Source organism: Pleurodeles waltl, chromosome 1_2, assembly GCF_031143425.1.
Source record: "Pleurodeles waltl isolate 20211129_DDA chromosome 1_2, aPleWal1.hap1.20221129, whole genome shotgun sequence".
Taxonomy (NCBI): domain Eukaryota; kingdom Metazoa; phylum Chordata; class Amphibia; order Caudata; family Salamandridae; genus Pleurodeles; species Pleurodeles waltl.
In genome coordinates, this window is record NC_090437.1 from 1,119,193,502 (window position 1) to 1,119,218,061 (window position 24,560).

Consider the following 24,560-nt stretch of genomic DNA (forward strand, 5'->3'; position numbering starts at 1 on the left):
TACTAGTAAATCAAATATGCCAATCTTGGATAAACCAATTACATACAATTTACACGGAGAGCATATGCACTTTACCACTGGTTAGCAGTGGTAAAGTGCTCAGAGTTGAAAACCCAACAGCAACAGGTCAGAAAAAAATAGGAGGCAGGAGGCAAAAAGACTGGGGATGACCCTGCTTAAGCAAAAGTCCAACAGATACCATATTGCCTCTCTTGGCTTGGCTGAGTAGCTGCCCTTAAAAAATGACAATCCTGCCTAGAATATTGTTTTTGTACTAGGCTCTCTCCAATTGCACCACTGGCGGGTATCCTACATGCCATGCAACACAATTTGAGCTGTTTGTATGGGCCAATGGTCACCCCCGCATGAACAGAGAGCAAAGTTAGCAACCTCCAGCTGAGGGAGGGTTAGGCATACCAAAGCTTTTACAGTATTACCAGGCAGCCCAGCTTCGGTTTTCACCTGAGTGGTCCCAGGAGGAGTCTGAAAAGCCCTGACTTTTCATGGACAGAGTAGTAGCAGGACAGTAACTTTGTAAGATGCCCTTCGTACAGAGGTCTGCTTGAGCACATAGCCTTTTTATCTTCCCCATTACCAAGGCCACTATAGAGGTCTTGGACTGGGTGGGTGAGAGGACAAGCCTGACTTCATATCCTTTCCTTCCCCACTGACACTGATAGCTGGTAACCCATACTTTACCCCGGAATTATGCTCCGTAGCCTTTAAAAACTGGCAACAAGTGAAATGCAGATCCATAGGCCAGGTGTTTGATGAGGTGGGGTACCTCTCCTTCGCCCAACTCCGAGTGGAACATGGTTTGCCAGAGTCAGAAAGGCTGTGGTATCTCCTGATTAGGCACTGGATTATGCACCCAAGCATCTGCCTCGGAGCCCAGAGCTTTCTCACTCAATTCAAGAAACGGTTGCTCATGAAATCATTAGACAGACGTCTCATCACTGAACTTTACGGGCTCCTCTGAGCACCACCCCCACTGGTCAAGTCGACGGGTCAAAGGCAGTGGGAATCACAGCTGGGTCGATCATTTTCTTTGGAGGAGTGGGGGGCCATATACTATTGCGTACGCCACACAACTCACAACGTGACCAGCATCGAGAGAGTCACCAAGATTGCCACATACTGGTAACTTACTCCAGTCTGCCTCCACCAAGGTAACCCTGCATGCAACCCTAATTCCAGGAGATGATTTTGAGGAGCGAGGGGCAGATCTGATGGGTCAGTTCATCTGGTTCAGGCATGAGAGAGGGTCAGACCTGTTGGAAATTGGTAGGTGGACAAATACATTTGCACTGGGACCAGATTGTTCAATATTAGGGGCCTGAAATCTACTGCATTTGATGGCAATAGAAGGCGGGAAGCAGAAGTAACTAAGTGGGTGAGCTTTGATGTTTCCTTGTGAATGAATTAGCGGGTAAAGGCAGTGTAACATTGCTCGAGTAAATGAAGGATTTTTAAAATTGATGATAATGCAGTCTCCTTTGGATGTTTTCTCACTTGACCCCACCCAAGGTACTCTTCTGACAAAAAATATCTCAGCATACAGATAACAAGTCCACCCACAGTGTTTTCTGAGCCAGTGCACAACTTTATTCAGGAGGGAGGCATGAGTTTCTCAGTGAGGATTCACAAGTTTAGGAACATTTTCCAGAACAATAATATAGGGAGTGCATTGTGGCGGTATCTGTGGGCAAATATCATTAGCATCATTCTGTCTGAGAGTATGTTTGCATTGCGATTGCGGGGCCTCACTCTGGACCACATAACATTCAGAGCTAGCCCTCAGTGCACCATCACTCCTAGAGTCCATACGTTGCATACAGTTTGGCTGCCCTCCCCCCAAAAGATCACTTCTCCCCCTTAAAACCACATCTGCATGAACATTACTAGTTGCTGGGCAGTCTGGGACTGAGGCTGTGACTGGCTACAAGCTACTTTCAATTGGTCTCTGGTCTCTTTTAGCTTATGGGCTTGACAAACCCCAGGCTCTACAAACAGTCTCAAATGTATCATCAATATCTTTTAGCTCAGTCAAAATTGTGGAACAATAGTTGTTAAACAGAACACCCAATGTATCCAATTTGCTGAGACATCTGTTGCAGTAGTCTTTAAGTTCACTTTAAAAAACAGTCGAGCCAGGTAGGGTCCTCCTGCCTGATGGACTGGCAGGCCTTTCCCTCAAACACTTACGAGAAGGGGCAGCGGTTCAGCGCAAAGGGGAGATGAAGCATTTACTTCCTTAGATCCCAAGGTTTCCTTTCTTGTCCTCTTCGGGGCAGGCTATTATATGCATTTGAAATCTCTAAAATAGTTAAAATTGATGGATCATCAGAGACACATGGATTGGACACATGAGACACTGCTGAGCCCCTCTGTGCAAGTTTGGACGGCTGAAGGAGTGAACGTGACTCGTTGTTTGCCCTCTTTTCGGATCGAGGAACTTCCCCTCGAGGTTTCGCTATTAGAGCAGTGGGGCATTTCAGGGTAGTGGGCAGCCTGGCCTCAACTCATCCTATTTCTGAATCAATAACACCCATCACTGACTGACAACACATAATTAGTGATGGATATTGAAGTTGACTGTCTTTTCTTTGCACAATCTGCTGGTGGATTCCCTTTACACTTACCCATTAGGACACCAACTACAAGCAAGTCACAAGAAAAAAGCTGAAGAAATTGTTACCTTGAACTGTCCTGTGCAGGTTCTTTTGGCTGTGGATGGGCGCAGATGGGCCCACTCTTGGCTCGATCTTTGCCCAGGAGCGTGCCACATCATGGTCCTCCTGGCTGATTAAGTAGCGCCTGCCTGGCATGAGGTCTGGTGGCCACGCCTCCTGCAGGAACAGTGTGTTGTAGGGCTTGAAGTCTGCTCCCTGATCCTGGCGTCGAGCACTTCCCACTCTGCACTGCTGCCTGCTGTTCAAGTAGCGCCTGACTGGTGTGAGTTGTGCGTGTGCACCTGCTGAAGGAAGAGAGTACTATGGGGCTTGGAGTCTGCCCCTTGATCCTAGTTTTCAGTGCATATTTCACATAGACAGTTGTGCAAGAGCCCAAGTGAACCGCACATATCATTCAGTCTTCTTCATTCTTCTACCAGTACAGATCTGTGTGGCCGAAGCTCCTTACACAGTAGGTTTATTTATCAAAGGCTAATCAATGTCTTCTACATGTGCCTGGTGCTCCTTACAATGCCCTTGTGCCAAAGGTTCCTCACAATATGTTCATGAGTCCTGAGCTCAAGAAAATATCTGATGACTCCCACTTATGACCACTGACACAGTTCTCGGTTTACCACAAGTGTACAACCTCTGGGGGAGTGTTCCATTTCAGCCACATCCTGTAGGCAGGAGAACATCTACTACATTATCTTGTAGGGATGACAGGCTGCAACCTCTGAGAAGGTAACACTGTCAGGGTGCACAAGGAGCCAACAGCTATATTATCGACAGTGGACCCAGCTGCCACTGATTGGTTCTTCTGACATCTTCTCCACTTGTACCCCAATTCCACTTTAGGCCGGTTAGAGTGAGTGTAGGAATCTGTTAAATTAAAGCCAATATTAGTAACTGTTCTGCTTTCCCACTTATCTCCTATCGGAGCTTACAGAACCTCTCTGGAATGCACTTCTAAATTCAAAGAAGACATTTATTGTTATTAATTCCCCATCCACAAGTTCCTGAGAGACGAAATTAGTAGATTGGAAGCACATGTTTAAAAGTAGTCGCAGCAATGAAAGCAAGATATATCAAAGTACTTCTCAGTTGCAATTTACACAGCAAATATAGGTGATTATAATATAACATAACTGGAAAGCAAAGCATAAAAGTCAAAATTCATCACCGTATGGGCAAGGCGGTAGGGCCTAAACTCAGCTTCATCTTTCTGGGGTCTGCAAGTTGATGACTCCGGTCAACTGCGAGAAAGAGATTTTCTACCCAAACGGGAGACTGCCAACTGACGTCTAGCTCCAGCCTGAAGTCAAGCAGATTCTAATCTAACTATCTGTAGCCCAGAGTCATCCTTAAAAGCAAACTCAGTGTGAGAGCCGAATAACCTTGGAGAGGGGCCAGTTCTGCTGAGCAAATTCGCTCTCAGTCTGGAGTGCGAGGTAAACACAAAATCTACGTGCTCTTATCAGCTAAGGTCTGGTGTGAAGAAAACAGCTTGGTCCATCTTGTGGAAAAACACAGCTTGGAAAAACACAGACATCTGCGATGTCTCAACTGCAATGTCTAACCCCACGTTAAAGCCAATAGGTAGCTAACCTAAATGTCAAATATAATGTCTAATGTCATGTCAAAGCCAATAGGCAGCTAAGCTGAATATCAAATGTAATGTCTAATGTCATGTCAAAGCCAATAGGCAGCTAACCTAAATATCAAATGTAATGTCTAATATCATGTCAAAGCCAATAGGCAGCTAAACTGAATACCAAATGTAATGTCTAATATCATGTCAAAGCCAATAGGCAGCTGAACTGAATACAAAATGTAATGGCTAATGCCATGTCAAAGCCAATAGGCGGAACAGCTAACTCCATGTTAAAGCCAATAGGCAGAAACTGAATACAGAATGTAATGGCTAACTCCATGTTAAAGCCAATAGGCAGCTAAACTGAACAAAACATATAATGTGCTACTGGTGAACATTGAGCAACTAGTATGCGCAGTGGTGAAACACAAAGTCATTGGTCAAACACAATTAATAGCATCACAGTAACCACGTAAGACTCAACACTGGACCGCCTCTAATTGCACCCCACATAATGCTCTAGTAGCCCTTCTTTGTAAGAGCTACCAAGATCAAGATTTGCTGTTGCACCCAAGACCAGTCTTTCACCTAATTCCGGTACACTGCAGGACCAGGGCTCTAAACATGACTTGTAGTAGCACACCCAGTGCTTGAAGTGGAAAAATAGAAGTGCAGTGCTTCTGTCTGAGAAGTGCCAGTACTCTCTAATTAAAAGTATTACGTTTTTCCTGAGAAGAGAGAACCCCTTACTCCCATGAAACAATTACAGCTAGCTTTGCTTGCTCCTCGTGTGAAATTCATGCCTGGTATGTATTTCTCATCATCGTTGGACTTCACCAGCCACTTCTGTTCATTGCTGTCTTCCACTGATTTGGAAGTTCAGGAGCTGGTACTGCCCATAACTTCCCTTGAGGAGCACTTTGATGTAACAGGAAAATATTGTACTTTAAAGCCCAATGCCAGGAAAACCGACTTAAAGGCACTCACCATAGATATCCACACAGACGATCAGGAATACCTTCCCTCTGTCCCTGGAAATGGCTTAGCCTTTACATAACTTTCAGATCTTCTGACTCAGTCTACCTGACAGTAAAGCAATTTAAGAGCCATTGTGGAGTAGCACAAAGAAATACAGTGGGTACTGTAAATTAGACTCAACCTACCATCGTTCTGACATTGATACAATTAGCACCATTCAGTTTAGTATTGACAACATGCGCTTTTAAAAAAACAAGCAATATTGTTTTATGGTTTACACTTTATAAATATGTATTATTATGATTTTTGTTATTATACAAATGTTCTTATGTCACTCAAAGAGTCAGGGGCTTGAACTCAAATGACTGCCTACTTTTTTCTGTCAGTGCCCTCAATTTGTCAAAACCCACCCTTCGAACATCCCATGAAGGAAGCCATCAGTCAATCTGTAAGAAAGTAAACAAAGCCCATCCACTGTTCCACAAAGAACACACAGGAAGTGAAGTGACACCCTTTGTGTTTCTCTGTGCATTACAGAAATGCAATTATACCAACAACAACGAATGGAATATTATTTACAAAGCCCACATTACCTAGCCTTTGACGTACTGTTGTCATCTTTTTAAATCACCTTGCATAAAATTCACAAGGGTATAATATTTATAAGTGAAAACGTAGGGAGAAAGTTACAAAACTGGTGCACGTTGCAATAGTGAGCACCAAGGATATCACATCTCTGTTGTAAAATTAAACCATATATGATAAAATGGGTTCTGGCCCATTTAACCCCTGGGAATATTTGCTTTTGGGTTATCCACTTTTTGGACTTTTACTGTGTGTGACTCTCACTGAGACATGCTCACTGTACACTCTATATGTATTGAGGGTGCTTGTCACCAGTTGCCACCTATTAGTTTTGCTGCTTCACAGCTGGGGCAAGAGGCTGTGTGTTTACTGCACATAAACACGTGGGCACATGAGTGTGCAAATGTGCGCAGGCTGAACGAGTAGGACTACCACCCTGCTCTGCCCGGTATCCTGTCGCAGAAGAGACACTTTTGGGATTGCTGCTGACCTGGTTTATGCCTTATAACGTGAGTGGGCATTCATATTGTAAACCTGTGGTGCTTAGCTAAAAATGGTGCATGCTTTACATTATGAGCGTAATCTGCACCAAAGTATAGTTTTGCCATCTTTAGGCCTAGAGACAAGCATGATGCACCGATCCAATAATAACAATGGATCCAGAGGGCAGATTCAATGTCACTTGAAATATCCTGAAATGATCCAAAATGGTTTGCAGCAGGGTTGGGACATGGGTGGAGTGATGATGTGTCATCTGAGGACTGGATAGAGATGCCTACCTTCTGGAACTTTCCAGCCCACTTGAAAACCTCTGAACAGGGGAGAAAAGAGGAGTGAGAAGATGGATTTTACAGGAACCTGAAGAAGATTGAGCCCTTGCCAATGATGCAAGAGCATCTGGACTTAGACTGAATGGGACTTTGTGTATTCACCTCTCCAGAGCCAGTAGTGCTGGCCCCTTTACACACTCTTAGGTACAGTAGGTAGACAAACCTGCTAGGGAACCCTGAAGGAGAAGGGTTCTCTGGAACCTCTGAAGACTGGGCCTGCAGAAGGGTATCGCTCCTTAGAGGGACTCTCCTTTACTTCAGCTATCACACGGACCCCTTCTAGTAGCCACAGGGGCATTGGGATGAAGAGTGAAGGTGTGGAGGGAATTTTGCCTTGAGGACTGCCTGGTGCTGCTCAAGGTGACCTTCAGGCTGGGGAGAACACCAGGTGCGGGACAGAGGGCAGATTAGAGTGTGATTAGGATACTTTATGCTAGTTCACGAAAATGTGTTTTGTAATATTGTAATAATATGGGACAAAAACTTAGTGACATATTATGCCCCAGTATACCGGTGTAATTTTGCGGTATACCTCGGTACATGACAATGTCAAAACACAATATAATTGGCTAATGACAGCCTTTATAAAATAGAAAGGCAGCCATATTGTTTTAACTAACTGTCAATTTGTTGTGAGATTATGGGGGATATAATAGTTGTTACTGTTTTAATAATGTATAAAAACTAATCAGCACTTTACAAACGTGTCTAGATTTAGGGAAAAGTATTTTTATTCTTTAGTAAAGCCATTACAGAGTACAATAGTACAACCTCAAACCTATCTAGGTAGTACCCTGGTACCTATGGAAATTAAAAATCCATAAAAATGGTAAACAACACTGTACAACATGCCACTTCCCTGAAATTACACTTCACAATACGCCACTCTACACCACTGTGAGCCACTACACACTATGCCTAGGCACTTTATGTCACTGCATTCCACGCCATTGCACTGTACGTTATTGCACTCTATGCCAATGTAATGTATGCCACGGCACTCTATGCCACGGCCCTTCACACCACTGTGCTCTATGCCACTGCACTGTACACCACTGCACTCTACTGTAGCCCACTGCACTCTATGCCACTCTACTCTGCTTTGCAACACTATACTCTAGGCCACTGTACTCTTTGCTACTGCACTCGAAGTCATTCTGCGGTACTCCATGCCTCACCACTCCACTCCACACAGTGCTGCTCTATGCCACTCTACCTCCATTCCACTCCACACAATGCCACTCTACCCTACGGCACTCAGTGCTACTGTACTCTATGCCACTATGTTGCAGGGAAACTGAAATAAATAAAAACAGGACTCCTCTTGGCAAGGTAAAAAGCAGGGTTACTGTTGCGCCAGGGAGAGTAGCTATCCCCACACAGGTAAACAGCTGGTGTCAAATAGCTGTTCACAGACAGCTTCTTATATAGTCACATAAACAATGTATCTTACAAAAGGTAGAATAATAGATTACTCAAAAGTACATATTTGTTACAAGAAAATCACATCACCTGTATCCTCAAACTCCTAACCTTTGCTCTACACATTCTTCATTATAATTTTAACAATGCTTAACAAACCATTTATTTGCTTCATTCGTAAGCATGTGTATGCATGTGTGTTTTATTGCTCTGCTCCCAATACCACTCATTACATTCTTTGTGTACTTGGCTAACCCTTTCTCCTGCTCACATTCTTTCAGTCACATTTTCAATTTACCAAGAACAAAAAGTACATGCTTGTATGCTGTGACCATAAATTTCTCTAAGCAAACACAGGTTTTCCTTTAACTAAAACTATGCGGATCATGCGCTCTATTTTCCAGTAAACTCTTCACCTCTCTTGCATCATTGTGGAACCTAGGCCTACACTGTTCTTTTGCCATGTATAACTCTGTTACAGTATTAATGTCTGTGATGCAACTTCTTCATATTTTGTTTCCTCTCTAACAACTACAGGCCACTGTACTCCACTCCACTGTATGCCACTCCATACCACTCTATGCTACTACACTCTATGGCACTCTACTCCACCCTGTTTCACTATACACCATTCAACTTCATGCCAGTCCACACCGCTCTGCTCTACACCAATGTACTCTACTGTACACAAAGCTACACTACATCACTTTAGTCTACCCACTCTACTCTAAACCAATCCAAGCTACTCTATTTCATGCCACTCCACTCTAAGCTACATTACTCCACTTCACTCTATGCTACTTTACTCGACTCAACTCTAATCCATTGTACACCACTCTACATCACTGTACTCTATGCTACTATACATCAATCTGTTGTATGACACTGCACTGTATGTCACACCAAGGCTCTCTTCTCCGCCCTACTCTACGCCAGTGATTCTTAACCTGTGGTCCAGGAATCCCTGGGGGTCCGCGAAGTCTTCTCATGGTGGTCTGTGACTTCTTAGAAAATTAGATAATATTAGCAGATTAATAAAGTGCATATAAATAAAAAAGCAAAATGTAACTTGATTGGATTGATTTGTGGGAGATGTGCAAGTGCATCAAACAGAATATATATGTTTTATATTTGTGAATTAAATAAAATGTTCCATTGTTTGTGTATTGCTTGATAAATGCTTGTTTCTGTTTTTTTGTGTATTTTTTGAAGTTCAAATCATTGAAAATTCTTAGGCCCAGTGTAGGAGGCTGGACTGGCTTGTAGTGAGTACCAAGGGGTACTTGCACCTTGCACCAGGCCCAGTTATCCCTTATTAGTGTATAGGGTGTCTAGCAGCTTTGGCTGATAGATAATGGTAGCTTAGCAGAGCAGCTTAGGCTGAACTAGGAGACGTGTAAAGCTACTACAGTACCACAAGTGTCACTTGCACAATATCATAAGAAAACACAATACACAGTTATACTAAAAATAAAGGTACTTTATTTTTATGACAATATGCCAAAGTATCTTAGAGTGTACCCTCAGTGAGAGGATAGGAAATATACACAAGTTATATGTACACAGTACTAAAAATATGCAGTATAGTCTTAGAAAACAGTGCAAACAATGTATAGTTACAATAGGATGCAATGGGGACACATAGGGATAGGGGCAACACAAACCATATACTCCAAAAGTGGAATGCGAACCACGAATGGACCCCAAACCTATGTGACCTTGTAGAGGGTCGCTGGGACTATTAGAAAATAGTGAGAGTTAGAAAATTAGCCCTCCCCAAGACCCTGAAAAGTGAGTGCAAAGTGCACTAAAGTTCCCCAGAAGACAAAGAAGTCGTGATAGAGGAATAATGCAGGAAAGACACAAACCAACAATGCAACAACGATGGATTTCCAATCTAGGGTACCTGTGGAACAAGGGGACCAAGTCCAAAAGTCACAAACAAGTCGGAGATTGGCAAATGCCCAGGAAATGCCAGCTGTGGGTGCAAAGGAGCTTCTACTGGACAGAAGAAGCAGAGGTTTCTGCAGGAACGAAAAAGGCTAGAGACTTCCCCTTTGGTGGACGGATCCCTCTCGCCGAGGAGAGTCGTGCAGAAGTGTTTTCCCGCCAAAAGAACGCCAACAAGCCTTGCTAGCTGCAAATCGTGCGGTTAGCGTTTTTGGACGCTGCTGTGGCCCAGGAGGGACCAGGAGGTTGCAAATTGGACCAGGAGGAAGAGGGGACGTCGAGCAAGACAAGGAGCCCTCTCAGCAGCAGGTAGCACCCGGAGAAGTGCCAGAAACAGGCACTACGAGGATGCGTGAAACGGTGCTCACCCGAAGTTACACAAAGGAGTCCCACGTCGCCGGAGACCAACTTAGAAAGTCGTGCAATGCAGGTTAGAGTGCCGTGGACCCAGGCTTGGCTGTGCACAAAGGATTTCCGCCGGAAGTGCACAGGGGCCGGAGAAGTTGCAAAAGTCGCGGTTACCAACAATGCAGTCTGGCGTGGGGAGGCAAGGACTTACCTCCACCAAACTTGGACTGAAGAGTCACTGGACTGTGGGAGTCACTTGGACAGAGTTGCTGGATTCGAGGGACCTCGCTCGTCGTGCTGAGAGGAGACCCAAGGGACCGGTAATGCAGCTTTTTGGTGCCTGCGGTTGCAGGGGGAAGATTCCGTCGACCCACGGGAGATTTCTTCGGAGCTTCTGGTGCAGAGAGGAGGCAGACTACCCCCACAGCATGCACAAGCAGGAAAACAGTCGAGAAGGCGGCAGGATCAGCGTTACAGAGTTGCAGTAGTCGTCTTTGCTACTATGTTGCAGGTTTGCAGGCTTCCAGCGCGGTCAGCAGTCGATTCCTTATCAGAAGGTGAAGAGAGAGATGCAGAGGAACTCGGATGAGCTCTTGCATTCGTTATCTAAAGTTTCCCCAGAGACCCTAAATAGCCAGAAAAGAGGGTTTGGCTACTTAGGAGAGAGGATAGGCTAGCAACACCTGAAGGAGCCTATCACAAGGAGGCTCTGAGCCTATCACAAGGAGGCTCTGACGTCACCTGGTGGCACTGGCCACTCAGAGCAGTCCAGTGTGCCAGCAGCACCTCTGTTTCCAAGATGGCAGAGGTCTGGAGCACACTGGAGGAGCTCTGGACACCTCCCAGGTGAGGTGCAGGTCAGGGGAGTGGTCACTCCCCTTTCCTTTGTCCAGTTTCGCGCCAGAGCAGGGCTAAGGGGTCCCCTGAACCGGTGTAGACTGGCTTATGCAGAATTGGGCACATCTGTGCCCAAGAAAGCATTTCCAGAGGCTGGGGGAGGCTACTCCTCCCATGCCTTCACACCATTTTCCAAAGGGAGAGGGTGTCACACCCTCTCTCAGAGGAAGTTCTTTGTTCTGCCATCCTGGGCCAGGCCTGGCTGGACCCCAGGAGGGCAGATGCCTGTCTGAGGGGTTGGCAGCAGCAGCAGCTGCAGTGAAACCCCAGGAAGGGCAGTTTGGCAGTACCATGGTCTGTGCTACAGACCACTGGGATCATGGGATTGTGCCAACTATGCCAGGATGGTATAGAGGGGGCATTTCCATGATCATAGACATGTTACATGGCCATATTTGGAGTTACCATTGTGAAGCTACATATAGGTAGTGACCTATATGTAGTGCACGCGTGTAATGGTGTCCCCACACTCACAAAGTCCGGGGAATTGGCCCTGAACAATGTGGGGGCACCTTGGCTAGTGCCAGGGTGCCCTCACACTAAGTAACTTTGCACCTAACCTTTACCAGGTAAAGGTTAGACATATAGGTGACTTATAAGTTACTTAAGTGCAGTGTAAAATGGCTGTGAAATAACGTGGACGTTATTTCACTCAGGCTGCAGTGGCAGGCCTGTGTAAGAATTGTCAGAGCTCCCTATGGGTGGCAAAAGAAATGCTGCAGCCCATAGGGATCTCCTGGAACCCCAATACCCTGGGTACCTCAGTACCATATACTAGGGAATTATAAGGGTGTTCCAGTAAGCCAATGTAAATTGGTAAAAATAGTCACTAGCCTGTTGGTGACAATTTGGAAAGAAATGAGAGAGCATAACCACTGAGGTTCTGATTAGCAGAGCCTCAGTGAGACAGTTAGTCACTACACAGGTAACACATTCAGGCACACTTATGAGCACTGGGGCCCTGGTGAACAGGGTCCCAGTGACACATACAACTAAAACAACATATATACAGTGAAAAATGGGGGTAACATGCCAGGCAAGATGGTACTTTCCTACACAACCCCCCCCAAACGAAGGACAATAAGACTAGCCATGACCTGATGAGTCTTCATTGTCTAAGTGGAAATATCTGGAGAGTCCATCTGCATTGGAGTGGCTACTCCCAGGTCTATGTTCCACTGTATAGTCCATTCCCTGTAGGGATATGGACCACCTCAACAATTTAGGATTTTCACCTTTCATTTGTTTTAGCCAAAGTAGAGGTTTGTGGTCTGTCTGAACAATGAAGTGAGTGCCAAACAGGTAGGGCCTCAACTTCTTCAGTGCCCAGACCACAGCAAAGGCCTCCCTCTCAATGGCAGACCAACGCTTTTCTCTAGGGGTCAACCTCCTACTAATAAAAGCAACAGGTTGATCCTGGCCCTCAGAATTAAGTTGTGATAGGACTGCCCCTACTCCTAATTCAGATGCATCAGTCTGGACATAGACTTTTTTAGAGTAACAAGGGCTTTTTAGGACAGGTGCAGAGCACATGGCCTGCTTCAGCTCCTCAAAAGCTTTCTGAGAGTTTGCTGTCCATAATACCTTTTTAGGCATTTTCTTGGATGTGAGGTCATTAAGAGGGGCTGCAATGGACCCATAGTTCTTAATGAACCTCCTGTAATACCCAGTGAGGCCTAGGAAGGCTCTCACCTGAGTCTGAGTAGTAGGGGGAACCCAATCAATAATTGTTTGGATTTTCCCCTGAAGTGGTGCAATCTGTTCCCCACCAACAAGGTGTCCCAGATAAACCACCTTACCCTGCCCTATCTTGCACTTTGAAGCCTTGATAGTGAGGCCTGCCTTTTGCAGTGCCTCCAGAACTTTCCATAGGTGGACCAGGTGATCATCCCAGCTGGAGCTAAAGACAGCTATATCGTCCAAATATGCTGCACTGAAAGCTTCCAGCCCTTGCAGGACTGTGTTCACCAACCTCTGAAAAGTGGCAGGTGCATTTTTCAAACCAAAAGGCATTACAGTAAACTGGTAATGTCCTCCAATGGTTGAAAATGCAGTCTTAGGTTTAGCATCTTCTGACAATTTGATCTGCCAATACCCTGCAGTCAAGTCAAAAGTGCTTAGATACTTGGCAGATGCCAGTGTATCTATGAGCTCATCTGCCCTGGGTATAGGGTGAGCATCAGTTTTGGTTACCAAGTTGAGACCTCTATAGTCTACACAAAACCGCATTTCCTTCTTTCCATCTTTGGAATGGGGTTTTGGTACCAGTACCACAGGAGAAGCCCATGGACTGTCAGAGTGCTCAACCACTCCTAGTTCTAAAATTTTCTGGACCTCTTGCTTTATGCAGTCCCTGACATGGTCAGGCTGCCTATAGATCTTACTTTTGACAGGCAAGCTGTCTCCAGTGTCTATAGTGTGCTCACACCAAGAAGTGGTACCTGGCACAGTAGAGAAGAGTTCAGAGAATTGATCTAGGAGATTTATGCAATTGTCTTTCTGCTCAGCAGTAAGACAATCAGCCAAAACTACACCTTCCACCAGAGCATCTTGTTCTGTGGAAGAGAAGAGATCAGGTAGAGGATCACTGTCTTCTTCCTGTCCCTCATCTGTTGCTATGAGCAGGGTGAGATCAGCCCTGTCATAGTAGGGTTTCAGGCGGTTGACATGGAGCACCCTAAGGGGACTCCTGGCAGTGCCTAAGTCAACTAAATAGGTGACTTCTCCCTTCTTTTCAACAATTGTGTGGGGTCCACTCCATTTATCTTGGAGTGCTCTTGGGGCCACAGGTTCCAAGACCCACACTTTCTGCCCTGGTTGGTACTGAACCAAAACAGCCTTCTGATCATGCCATTGCTTCTGGAGCTCTTGGCTGGCCTGAAGGTTTTTACTGGCCTTTTTCATGTACTCAGCCATCCTTGATCTGAGGCCAAGTACATAATCCACAATATCCTGCTTAGGAGCTTTTAAAGGTTGTTCCCAACCCTCCTTTACAAGTGTGAGTGGACCCCTAACAGGGTGTCCAAAAAGAAGTTCAAAGGGGCTGAAGCCCACTCCTTTCTGGGGTACCTCCCTGTAGGCAAAAAAGAGGCATGGTAGAAGGATATCCCATCTCCTGCGGAGTTTTTCAGGGAGACCCATAATCATGCCTTTGAGAGTTTTATTAAATCTCTCCACCAGTCCATTTGTTTGTGGATGATAGGGTGTAGTGAACTTGTAAGTTACACCACACTCCTTCCACATGGCCTTTAAGTATGCAGACATGAAATTGCTTCCCCTGTCTGATACTACTTCCTTTGGGAAGCCCACTCTGGAAAATATTCCCAGGAGGGCCTTTGCCACTGCAGGTGCTGTAGTGGTCCTTAAAGGAATAGCTTCAGGATATCTTGTGGCATGGTCCACTACCACCAAGATAAATCTATTGCCTGAAGCAGTAGGAGGGTCAAGGGGGCCAACTATGTCAACCCCTACCCTTTCAAAGGGAACCCCAACCACAGGCAGTGGAATAAGGGGTGCCTTTGGGGTGCCACCTGTCTTGCCACTGGCTTGACAGGTTTCACAGAACTTACAAAATTCCTTTGTGTCCTCAGACATCTTAGGCCAATGAAACAATGGAACCAGTCTGTCCCAAGTTTTCATTTGACCCAGGTGCCCAGCTAGGGGAATGTCATGTGCCAGGGTTAGGAGGAACTTTCTGTATTTCTGAGGAATCACTAATCTCCTGGCAGCTCCAGGGTTAGGATCCCTATGCTCAGTGTACAAGAGGTTGTCCTCCCAGTAAACTCTGTGAGAGTCACTGACATCCCCATTAGCCTGTTTGACAGCTTGCTGTCTGAGACCCTCTAATGTGGGACAGGTTTGCTGTGCCACACTCAGCTCCTCTCTGGCAGGCCCCCCTTCACCCAAAAGCTCAGCAGTGTCTGCTTCCAGCTCCTCTGGTGTAGGTTCTGCACAGGGAGGGAATTCTTCTTCCTCTGAAGATGAATCCACTGTAGAGGGAGGGATAGTAGGAAATGTTTTGCTTCTACTAGCCCTAGCTTTAGGGAGCACTTGGTCCATTGTTCCAGGATCCAAGCTTCCCTGTCCTTTTTGCTTTTTGGCCTGAGCCCTTGTCAAAGCAAAAATATGCCCTGGGATGCCCAGCATTGCTGCATGGGCCTCCAACTCCACATCTGACCAAGCTGATGTCTCCAAATCATTTCCTAGTAGACAGTCTACAGGTAAATCTGTGGCTACCACAACTTTCTTTGGACCAGTAACCCCCCCCCCAGTTGAGATTAACAACAGCCATGGGGTGGCTAAGTGTGTTGTTGTGAGCATCGGTTACTTGGTACTGGTGACCAAGTAGGTGTTGTTCAGGGTGGACCAGTTTCTCTATGACCATAGTCACACTGGCTCCAGTGTCCCTGTAGGCCTGAACCTCAACACCATTTATTAGGGGTAGCTGCTTGTACTTATCCATATTAAGGGGACAAGCAACTAAGGTGGCTAAATCAATAGCCCCCTCAGAGACTAACACAGCCTCTGTGGCCTCCCTAACAAGGCCAACCCCAACTAAGTTACCAATAGTGAGCCCAGCTACTCCCTTGGATTGGCTATTAGTAGGTTTGCTCCCACCACCACTGCTATTAGTAGGGACACTAGGGGTAGCAGTAGGGGTTGTAGTGGTAGGAGCATTGGTGCTTTTCTTTGGACAACTGGGATCTGTTGTCCAATGGCCTTTTATTTTACATAAATAGCACCATGGTTTATTTTCCTTGTTCTGATTAAAAGAGGATTTGGGCCCACCACCCCCACCAGAGTGTTTTTGTGGGCCTGATGAAGACTAATTTTTAGATTTGTCCCCACCCTTGTCAGAAGACTTACCATCCTTCTTTTTGTTGCCATCTTTGTCACCCCCTGTATGAACTTTTCTGTTCACCCTTGTTCTGACCCATTTGTCTGCCTTCTTTCCCAATTCTTGGGGAGAGGTCAGATCAGAGTCCACCAAGTACTGGTGCAACAAATCAGACACACAATTATTAAGAATATGCTCTCTCAGGATCAAGTTATACAGGCTGTCATAATCAGTAACTTTACTGCCATGTAACCACCCCTCCAAGGCCTTCACTGAATGGTCAATGAAATCAACCCAGTCTTGTGAAGACTCCTTTTTGGTCTCTCTGAACTTTATCCTGTATTGTTCAGTGGTTAAGCCATAACCATCCAGGAGTGCATTCTTAAGAACTTGGAAATTATTAGCATCATTTTCTTTCACAGTAAGGAGCCTATCCCTACCGTTTCCACTAAATGATAGCCATAGGATAGCAGCCCACTGCCTTTGAGGGACATCCTGTACAACACAGGCCCTCTCAAGTGCAGCAAACCACTTGTTAATGTCATCCCCCTCCTTATAAGGGGGAACTATCTTGTGCAGATTCCTGGAATCATGCTCTTTTGCAGGATGACTATGGGGAATACTGCTGCTGCCACCATGGGTTTCTAAACCCAACTTCTGTCTTTCCTTCTCTAGTTCAAAAGACTGTCTATCCAAATCCAGCTGTTGCTTTTTAAGCTTCAGTCTGGTTTGTTCCACCCTCAACTTATTGAGTTCCCTCTCTAACATTCTGTCATCAGGGTTGGTGGGAGGGACATTCCTAGATACAGAGGTATGATGGGATTGAACAGAAGGAGACCTGTCCCTTACAGAAGTCACACTAACAGCTTGGCTAACAGAAACATCACTACCAGTATGGTGAGAATAAATGCTTTTGCTATGATGTGAGACAACACTATTTGTATGGTGTGGCTCATCATCATTACCAACTATGCTAGACTGTCTAGTAATGGGCAGGCTAGGAAGTTTCTTTCCTGAATCTTTTCCTGGGGGAGTCCCTGAATCAGATTGGGAACTATTAGGTACTTTTTCAACAGATGGGGCACCTATAGCCTTATCTTGTTCTCTAAGCATGTTAAGTAACAGTTCCAAGGAAGGATTCTTCCCTACACTCAAACCTCTCTCTACACAGAGACTCCTTGCTCCTTTCCAGCTAAGGTGGTCATATGCAAGTTTGGACAGATCAACATTTTGGCCTGTGCCAGACATTTTTAGAGAGAGTTAAAGTGATAGAAAAAGAGAAAAAAGTTTTCAGAACTTTTTAGAAAGACAGAAAAAAACTTTTTAAACTTTTAAGAACTTTTTGAAAGTTTAGAAGTACTTTTCAGCACTTAGAAAAGAGTGAAAAGAGGAAATGCCAAACTTTTTGGCTATGTATATATACACTGACCTTGTTTTGTATATTTTTCTCTTATGAAAAGTACAATGACAAGAGTGGTAAGTAGTCTCAAAGCACTTATCCCACCGCTGCACAACCAATGTAGGAGGCTGGACTGGCTTGTAGTGAGTACCAAGGGGTACTTTCACCTTGCACCAGGCCCAGTTATCCCTTATTAGTGTATAGGGTGTCTAGCAGCTTAGGCTGATAGATAATGGTAGCTTAGCAGAGCAGCTTAGGCTGAACTAGGAGACGTGTGAAGCTACTACAGTACCACAAGTGTCACTTGCACAATATCATAAGAAAACACAATACACAGTTATACTAAAAATAAAGGTACTTTATTTTTATGACAATATGCCAAAGTATCTTAGAGTGTACCCTCAGTGAGAGGATAGGAAATATACACAAGTTATATGTACACAGTACTAAAAATATGCAGTATAGTCTTAGAAAACAGTGCAAACAATGTATAGTTACAATAGGATGCAATGGGGACACATAGGGATAGGGGCAACACAAACCATATACTCCAAAAGTGGAATGCGAACCACGAATGGACCCCAAACCTATGTGACCTTGTAGAGGGTCGCTGGGACTATTAGAAAATAGTGAGAGTTAGAAAATTAGCCCTCCCCAAGACCCTGAAAAGTGAGTGCAAAGTGCACTAAAGTTCCCCAGAAGACAAAGAAGTTGTGATAGAGGAATAATGCAGGAAAGACACAAACCAACAATGCAACAACGATGGATTTCCAATCTAGGGTACCTGTGGAACAAGGGGACCAAGTCCAAAAGTCACAAACAAGTCGGAGATTGGCAAATGCCCAGGAAATGCCAGCTGTGGGTGCAAAGGAGCTTCTACTGGACAGAAGAAGCAGAGGTTTCTGCAGGAACGAAAAGGGCTAGAGACTTCCCCTTTGGTGGACGGATCCCTCTCGCCGAGGAGAGTCGTGCAGAAGTGTTTTCAAGCCAAAAGAACGCCAACAAGCCTTGCTAGCTGCAAATCGTGTGGTTAGCGTTTTTGGACGCTGCTGTGGCCCAGGAGGGACCAGGAGGCCGCAAATTGGACCAGGAGGAAGAGGGGACGTCGAGCAAGACAAGGAGCCCTCTCAGCAGCAGGTAGCACCCGGAGAAGTGCCAGAAACAGGCACTACGAGGATGCGTGAAACGGTGCTCACCCGAAGTTACACAAAGGAGTCCCACGTCGCCAGAGACCAAGTTAGAAAGTCGTGCAATGCAGGTTAGAGTGCCGTGGACCCAGGCTTGGCTGTGCACAAAGGATTTCCGCCGGAAGTGCACAGGGGCCGGAGAAGTTGCAAAAGTCGCGGTTACCAACAATGCAGTCTGGCGTGGGGAGGCAAGGACTTACCTCCACCAAACTTGGACTGAAGAGTCACTGGACTGTGGGAGTCACTTGGACAGAGTTGCTGGATTCGAGGGACCTCGCTCGTCGTGCTGAGAGGAGACCCAAGGGACCGGTAATGCAGCTTTTTGGTGCCTGCGGTTGCAGGGGGAAGATTCCGTCGACCCACAGGAGATTTCTTCGGAGCTTCTGGTGCAGAGAGGAGGCAGACTACCCCCTCAGCATGCACAAGCAGGAAAACAGTCGAGAAGGCGGCAGGATCAGCGTTACAGAGTTGCAGTAGTCGTCTTTGCTACTATGTTGCAGGTTTGCAGGCTTCCAGCGCGGTCAGCAGTCGATTCCTTATCAGAAGGTGAAGAGAGAGATGCAGAGGAACTCGGATGAGCTCTTGCATTCGTTATCTAAAGTTTCCCCAGAGACAGAGACCCTAAATAGCCAGAAAAGAGGGTTTGGCTACTTAGGAGAGAGGATAGGCTAGCAACACCTGAAGGAGCCTATCACAAGGAGCCTCTGACGTCACCTGGTGGCACTGGCCACTCAGAGCAGTCCAGTGTGCCAGCAGCACCTCTGTTTCCAAGATGGCAGAGGTCTGGAGCACACTGGAGGAGCTCTGGACACCTCCCAGGGGAGGTGCAGGTCAGGGGAGTGGTCACTCCCCTTTCCTTTGTCCGGTGTAGACTGGCTTATGCAGAATTGGGCACATCTGTGCCCAAGAAAGCATTTCCAGAGGCTGGGGGAGGCTACTCCTCCCCTGCCTTCACACCATTTTCCAAAGGGAGAGGGTGTCACACCCTCTCTCAGAGGAAGTTCTTTGTTCTGCCATCCTGGGCCAGGCCTGGCTGGACCCCAGGAGGGCAGATGCCTGTCTGAGGGGTTGGCAGCAGCAGCAGCTGCAGTGAAACCCCAGGAAGGTCAGTTTGGCAGTACCAGGGTCTGTGCTACAGACCACTGGGATCATGGGATTGTGCCAACTATGCCAGGATGGTATAGAGGGGGCAATTCCATGATCATAGACATGTTACATGGCCATATTCGGAGTTACCATTGTGAAGCTACATATAGGTAGTGACCTATATGTAGTGCACGCGTGTAATGGTGTCCCCGCACTCACAAAGTCCGGGGAATTGGCCCTGAACAATGTGGGGCACCTTGGCTAGTGCCAGGGTGCCCTCACACTAAGTAACTTTGCACCTAACCTTTACCAGGTAAAGGTTAGACATATAGGTGACTTATAAGTTACTTAAGTGCAGTGTAAAATGGCTGTGAAATAACGTGGACGTTATTTCACTCAGGCTGCAGTGGCAGGCCTGTGTAAGAATTGTCAGAGCTCCCTATGGGTGGCAAAAGAAATGCTGCAGCCCATAGGGATCTCCTGGAACCCCAATACCCTGGGTACCTCAGTACCATATACTAGGGAATTATAAGGGTGTTCCAGTAAGCCAATGTAAATTGGTAAAAATAGTCACTAGCCTGTTGGTGACAATTTGGAAAGAAATGAGAGAGCATAACCACTGAGGTTCTGATTAGCAGAGCCTCAGTGAGACAGTTAGTCACTACACAGGTAACACATTCAGGCACACTTATGAGCACTGGGGCCCTGGTGAACAGGGTCCCAGTGACACATACAACTAAAACAACATATATACAGTGAAAAATGGGGGTAACATGCCAGGCAAGATGGTACTTTCCAACACCCAGGTCCCCTGCTTCCAGTAATGACTCACTGGGGCCCTTGGATTCCAATAATGATTCAGTGGGTGTCTCTGGGTTTCAGTAACAACTAGGTGGGAGTCTACAGAAGTCAAAATGTTAAGAACCACTGTTCTATGCCACTGTACTCCACTGCACACCACTATACTATACTCTGCACCACTGCACCATATGCCACTGTACTCTATGCCACTCTTTATGCCACTCTACACCATTGTATTGTACGCCACCTGAACCCACTCTACTCCATTCTGCAGCACTCTTCTCTACATCACTGCATTCTACTCCACTGTACTCTACTCTACCCCATTTGACTCTCTGCCACTGTACTCTACGCCACTCTACTCAACGCCACTGTACTCTGTACCACTCTACTGTATGCCAGCCACTGCAAGCCACTGTACTCCCCTTCAGTCTACGCCACTCTGCTCCACTGCACTGTATGCCATTGCTCTCTACTCTGCACCACTGCACTGTACACCACTCTACTGTACACCACTCTACTGCACATCACTCTACTGTACCCCACTTCACTGTTCCCCACATGACTCTACTCTGCACAACTCTACCCCACTGTATCTACTCTGCACCACTCTTCTCAATAGAGCTTTATTTTACACCACTCTACCCCACTTTACACCACTTAATTGTATCCCATTTCACACTACACCACAGTACTGTATGCCACGCTACTTTGCACCACTCTACTGTACCCCACTTCACTCTAACCCAGTTGACTCTGCCCCACTTCACTTTACACCATTCTACTCTACCCCACTTCACTGTACTCCACTTCAGTCTACTCCATCCTACTGTATGACACTCTACTGTACACAAATCCACTCTAACCCACTTCATTCAATTCCACTGTACTCTTCCCCACTTCACTCTACCCCTTTCACTCTACCACACTTCACTGTATGCCACTCAACTCTACTCTACGCTACCCTACTCTATGCCTCTATACTCTACCCACTTCACTGTACCCCACTTTACTCTACGCCACTTCACTCTACGCCACTCTAATCTGCCCCACTTCATTATACCACATTTCAATCTACCCAACTTCACTCTATGCCACTTTACTCCAGTCTACTCTACCCCACTTCAGTCTATGCCTCACTACTCTATGCTACAGCATTCTACACCACTGTACTCTATACCACTCTACTGTATGTCACTTTATTCTGCCACTCCAAGCCACTGTACTCTACTCCATGCCACTCTGCTCCACCCTACTCCAGTCCACTCTACGCCACTCCACTCTATTTTACACCACCGTACTGCAGTCTTTACCATGCACCACTCTACTCTCTGCTACTGCATATTACATCACTAATAGTATATAAAATCATAGCATTCATAACAATACTCATGCCATCTCAAATGACATCATTTATAAATTGCCAGGCAATAAAGAGATTTCAGATGAATGTCTATATAACATCACATAGAGAATGGTGAATGTGATATTTAGCTATACCTTAACCATTTTTATGTTACACTACATTCAAGCCCTACTATCAGGGATAGACACTCAGTACTAGAGATAAATCATCATCATCAATTACAATGGCCTCTGTGATTAAACACACTAGTAACACTAGATGTGAACATCAATGTCACACAGTGAAATATGAGAACCTGCATCTATGTGTCTGGAAAACACCTGGGACCCTATGGCCAAAAATGTCTCGGAGCGGCTCAGAGGGAGGGGGGGGGGCATGCACCCTCTACTCTAGATAATTAAGTTGGGCCCTGGGGTATGGGGTCCCCGGGGCCAAAATGGCTTGGGGAGGGGAGCTGCGCAATTCTTCCCCTTTAAAATACCTGGCCCTGGGGGATGGGGTCCCTGTGGCTCCCCATATATTTACAAATAAAATGGCCACCACTTAATTTTTTGGTCACAATCCTGTAGGACTCTCACAGGACTGCAGCAAAATTTGCTGTTTCCTTTTTTTATTTTGGCCCCTGGTATCCCTACCATGCCCCCTTATATATTTTTTTTAAAAGTTCAGGACAGGGGGTTAAGTCCCCCAGTGCTGCAACGGCTACCAGAAAAATTTTTCTCATCTTGCTGGCAGCCAATCAGAGCGCTCGCTCTTGCAGAAGTCTGACTCCCGCAGGAGTAAGAGGTCCCAAGGGCAGAGAAGGACCCACGGAGCCCACCTCTGGGGCCGATTACTTTAAGGAAGGGGGGCTGCACCCAAAACAGGAGAGTTGAAGACAAATATTGAAGGAGGAAAATCAAGCCAAGGATGCTTGGTCTGACAAAGTTCAGATGTTTGCGGTATCATGGGGAAACTCTATTTTGGAAACCCCCCTTTTTTCCCATGGGCCACCTCCTCCCTGAGCTAGGCCCACGAACCCTATCCCGCTGGACCGGCTCAGATGCTATGTCCTGGGAAGACCATCCCCAGGGCATAGCGATTTTGCTGCTGGCACCAGTGCAGGCATTGAAACCTGTGTTTGCTCTCACTTGCGGGAGCATTTTCAAAACTCCAGCTCAGCAGGAACAAACACAAATTCTACTCCAAGCAGGTGGGAGCTTTAAAAATGCTTCTTCCTGCTGGGAGCAGACTTTTTGTCTGTTTCCTTGCCCACACTGAAATGGGAGGTAAACAGATCAAAATAATGCTGCCGCCAGGAAGGAGCCGCATTGTAAGCTGTTGCCTGCATGAGGGAGCAATGCCAGGCTCCAGCTGAATATGGGGAGCTGACTAGGGCCACGGGAGCTCCCCCTGTGGCCTCCAACGAGAGTATGGTGGATGCCCTGAGTTAGCACCAGGGCACCGACCTTTCACAGTGCTGGACCCTGGTGGAAGGGGTCTGTAAAGGTGGGGTGAGGTTGCCCATCTCCCCCTAAAAATTGTGCCTGGCCCTGGGGGATGGGGTCTCTGGGGCCGAAATCTGCCCGGGGAGGAAGAGCCACGTGCCTCCTACTCCCCCTGAAAATCATACTGTGCCCTAGGGGAAGGGGCTTCAGGGTATGGAGTTTCTGAGAACGTAATCAGCCTGGGGAGAGAGGCCATATGCCCCCTCCCCTTTATTTGAAAGACTAGCTCTGGGGGATGGTGTCCCCGGGGCATATTGAGGCTCAGGGAGGAGGGGCCATGTGGCCCACCTCCCCTTTATTTGTTTGAGTGGCGCTGGGGAGTGGAGTCACTGATGCCAATACCTGCTCAGGAAGGGGGTCGCGCACACCTCTTTTTACACACATACAAAGTAAAGAAAAGCCACTTTGAAGTACAAAAAACGAAGAACTTGGTGATTCCCTCCACCCAAGAAAATATTTAAACACCATAAGTCATTTACATTCAATAGTTTAACAGATACAAATACACACTGTTTAGACTCCTATCCATATATAAAATAATATCCGTAACGCAAATCACTGGATTGGCTTGAAAGAGTTCATCAAGAGTCTATTAGTGTATTGAGGATTAAAGTCTGTGTATTGACCCTTTCTTCACTAATTGTAATCATTTTTTCAGTAATGATTGTGATTTAATAATTTAAAGAATGCAAGAAGGGCCATTCAAGGGTTCCCTATGCTGTGTTTGCCAAATGCCTTTCAACCTCCACAAACTCTAGGCATGTTAGTTGTTACGAGGTCATCATCAGGGCACCACATTATTTCTCTGGGTTTGGACTCTATAAATAAATTACAGACGCAATAGAGAGGGAGGGGAATAATATGTTAAAAAATGAATACACACCTAAAGGCTAAGAGGTCTGATACTGTTCATACACCTCTATGAGTTACAAGGCATCTTTGAGGACTTGAAGTGTATGCGCCAGCAGGGGCAGCTACTCCGTTAGGGCGGAGGAGCATCACCCCACCACCAGCAGCAGCAGGAGCTGCAAACGTTTAGGAACAAAATGACAATAAACGCTATTTATTGTGATTTTATTTCTAAAGGGGTGGTGCCATGGAGGTGATGAGCAGTGAGGGGA

At 46.1% G+C, this 24,560-nt stretch overlaps 1 protein-coding gene and 1 long non-coding RNA gene across 4 annotated transcripts in view; one reads left to right on the top strand and one right to left on the bottom strand.

Moving 5' to 3' along the window:
- Positions 1–24,560, top strand: part of FAM184B (family with sequence similarity 184 member B) — a 320,510-nt gene that overhangs the window by 258,311 nt on the left and 37,639 nt on the right. The gene's annotated exons all lie outside the window — the stretch shown is intronic.
- LOC138248563 (uncharacterized) overlaps positions 1–24,560 on the bottom strand; it is a 327,877-nt gene that overhangs the window by 110,112 nt on the left and 193,205 nt on the right. The window contains exon 4 of one of the 2 annotated variants that reach the window (XR_011194602.1): positions 2,699–3,554. The exons of the other annotated variant lie outside the window; for it this stretch is intronic. This is a non-coding gene — a long non-coding RNA (uncharacterized lncRNA). The remainder of the gene's footprint in view (positions 1–2,698; positions 3,555–24,560) is intronic. 2 annotated transcript variants of the gene reach the window in all.